Genomic DNA, 3,586 nt, shown 5'->3' with positions numbered 1-3,586 from the left:
ATTGTTTATTTTTCTCTCTCTTCTTATATGTGTCTATGCGTTGCTGAGGCTGTTCTTGAACTTCTGGACTGAAGTGATTCTCTAGCCTCAGCCTCCCAAGTAACTGGGACTATAGGTGCTTATTGCCATAGCCAATTGTATAAATCTTTATTAACATTGAGATTTTCTTAGAATAGATGCACTTCTATTCTTAGAAGTGCATTTAAATTTTTGATAAATACTTAAATAAATTTGTGCTTATCATAGAAAATTTAGAAAAATACCAAAATAATTGATAAAACCACTCAAATTCCATCACTCATGCAGATGATCAGGGTTTTGTTTGTTTGTTTGCTACTAGGGATTGAATCCAGGGGCACTTTACCACTAAAAAAAAAAAAAAAAAAAAATTGAGAAATAATATTCTAAACTTCAAAATATATATTTCAAATTATATAATAACCCAGGTTATGAAAATCTCCTATTCACCCCATCATTGCTAACCCTGAGTATTTTCAAATAAAAACAAGTTTTATTCAGTCATTATGGAAGAAATAATGTCTTCTTCTTATTTATTTTTTACTCACTTGATTACTAGTGAAGTTGAGCATCTTTATCATTCATTTATTAATTATTTGAATAACTTCTTAAATGGCCTGTTCATATTCTTCACTCATCTTTTGTGGGTCTTTTCTAATTTTCTTACTGACTTGTGAGAACTTAGTCATGTGCTAAGAATGTCAATTGATTTTTCTTATGGGACATGGGAAATACTTTCTCCCAAAATGTCACTTTGCTTTTATATTTGTTTAAAGTGTGGGTTGCATCCCAGAATTTTAGATATTTTATTTTTCAGTTTATCACCAACTTTCTTGAAGGTTTCATATATGGCTTCAAAAGCCCTGTTTGCTGCACTGCAAATCAATGAAAAAAAATGAATACACATCATTCTAATTTTTTTAGAGTTTGGTTTCACATATGTGGATTTTAGTGCAAATCAAATTTACTTTTTTTTTTTTTTTGCTTCAGCTGTTGTTTATTGACATACAGTTAGGCTGTACAGTAAGAGGCCTGGAGATGGTTGCGGTGTGGGGAAAATGGAAGGTGGAGGGTGGAGTGTTTTCTGCAGTGACAGCTGAGTGGAGTGCAAGAGAAGAGCACAGTGCACAAGGTGGAGTGGGGAGGCTGAGGCAGTCGGGGAAGCAAATAAGGATCAGGGCCAGTTTGCCTAAATTGGAACCACTGACCCACACCCTATATCCCTATTCCGGCTGGCTGTCTCCAGACCCCAGACCAAGGCTCGGAGTTCTCTGGGCATCTACTTTCTATAGGAACTAAACAAAGTAAACAAAGGAGGAGTTGTCACCTTCTTTCAATAGCTCTGGGGGCCCCATTCTTACATTCCTCTTTTGCACCTTCTTGGGTGGAGTCACATTATGCAGCCAGACTCTGGACTATCCCACCCCAGCAGGACTTAAAAACAGCCTTTTCACAGAGGTATTAATCTTCCCTGGTGTCCCAGCCCATAATTGCCACACTACAGCCCACAGTGAGCACTACAAGCATTGCTGGCCTAGTGGATGGGGTGGGGAAGGGGATAGGACAGGGGAAGAAGGGGATCCAGGGATCATCATGGCACAGACACCACATGTGTGGTATTGGTGAAGCCAGAGTCAGGGTGCCATCAAGTTGGGACAATGACCACATCTCCCTTCTTGATTAAACCTCAAACCTTGCAGACATTCATGGCCAAGTTCACTCAGAGATCCACATCCTCAGTCCAGGCATCCTGGATGGGTCATTACATACTACAGAGAAGATGCCAGGGTACAGGTGGGCCTGGCAGGTTGTCTGCTGATTGGGTGTCACAGTAATGATGAGAGCACATGGTGGTACCTGGCCACATGGTGAGCAGACCTGCCAGACTTGGTGAGGATGATAATGGCCCCACTGCAGCACTTGAAGGAGACCTCCAAAGCACCCACAGCAGTAGCTTCTGTGGGGTTGCTGGTAATGAGCGCCAAGAGTTGAGCTCCTCAAATAATTCAAAGTGGTGGATGGCAGCCTCTGCCTCATGGGCAATCAAGTGCTGCAAGCAAACAGCCACTAGAGGGTAGTCGCCTTTGACTGTTTCTCCAGACAGCATGATGCAGTCAACTCTATCTAGGACTATATTGACCACATCACTGCCCTCAGCCCGGGTGGGATAGAGCTTCTTGATCATGCTCTCCAGCATCTGTGTAGCACAGATGACAGGCTTCCCAGCTCAGTTGCACCACCCAATCATCATCTTCTGAGCAAGAACTTTTCTGCAGGAATCTCAAAGCCTAGATGACCACGAACCACCATGATCCCATTGCTGGCTTCCAGGATGTCATCAAACCTCTGAACTCCTTTGTGATTCTCAATTTTGCTGATAATCTTGATATTCTTTCCCTTTCTCTTCCAAGATCTTCCTAAATTCATGGACATCAGATGCCTTGCAAATGAAAGACGCAAACATCATGTCAACATCCTGCTCAACCCCAAACTTCAGATGCTGAATGTCCTTTTCTGACACAGCAGGTAGATCCACAGCCACCCAGGGAAGGTTCACACCCTTCTTGCTGCCCAAGGAGCCACCATTTTCCACCTCTGTCAGCAGGAAGTCAGCTCCTTTCTCTTTCACCTGCAGAGAAATAAGCCCATCATCCACCTAGATCTTGCTACCCTCTTCCACCCTTTTGCAAATGTTCTTGTAGTCCAGTCACAGAATGTTCTCCTCACACTTCTCCATGTAGGCATTATCCAGGGTGATCTTAAGAGTAGATCCCTCCTTCAGCTCCACCTCTGTGGTGTTGCTGCCCTTGATGAGTCCAGTTTGGATCTCAGGTCTTTTAGTGTCCAGAGCCACAGAAATGGGATGATAGAGAATGGGGTCAGAAGCAAAACTTTCCATGACTATGGGCATGTTCTTGATTGTCTCTAGATGGTACTCATGATTTTTGGGAGAGAAGTTCAGATGAGCCACATTCATTCCAGATGCAATCATCTCCTGAGTCTCCACTGATGGGGAAGCTGGGCCAATGGTACAAATGATGCCGGTGTTCTGGGCTGTCATGGGAGGAGAGTCAATGTCCAGGCAGCACAGGTGTTCCAGAAACGTGTCAGCCATGGCTGGGTCTCAATGAAGGCAACCCCAGTTGCACTATGGGACTTCTGCATGGCTTCTGAGGTCCTCTGGTGTACTCCTGCTCTGGCTGTGTTGCAAAAACAGAGAGGTCAGAAGACTATTCAAATTTACTTTTCGAAATGGTGTGAGGTAGGAATTTGTTTTTACTCTTTTTATTTCCAATGAGTGGTTAGTTATCAGAACATCATTTACTAAAGAGCTCAAAATCTACAGCTGATTTGAAACACTATTTCCCCATATACTAAATAATCATTAATTGGAGGGTTTATTTCTCTAGCTTTAAAAGTATTTTGATATTCTGCATTGTTGGTCCCTCCCATTATATTTAATTTCTGGTTAATTTCAATTAATTTCTGGTTCTTTTCCAAATCACTAACACGTATTCAATATTTTCTTCCAGGGCATGTCAGCTATCTTCCTCTGCCCCGCTGGGGT

At 42.5% G+C, this 3,586-nt stretch overlaps 1 pseudogene; it reads right to left on the bottom strand.

Moving 5' to 3' along the window:
* Nucleotides 1–1,609: 1,609 nt before the first annotated feature.
* Nucleotides 1,610–3,192, bottom strand: LOC124987372 (pyruvate kinase PKM-like; annotated as a pseudogene).
* Nucleotides 3,193–3,586: the final 394 nt, after the last annotated feature.

The sequence above is a fragment of the Sciurus carolinensis genome, chromosome 6, assembly GCF_902686445.1.
Source record: "Sciurus carolinensis chromosome 6, mSciCar1.2, whole genome shotgun sequence".
Classification (NCBI taxonomy): Eukaryota; Metazoa; Chordata; class Mammalia; order Rodentia; family Sciuridae; genus Sciurus; species Sciurus carolinensis.
Note: the sequence above shows the minus strand (reverse complement) of the source record. Positions and strands in the feature narration are given on the sequence as shown.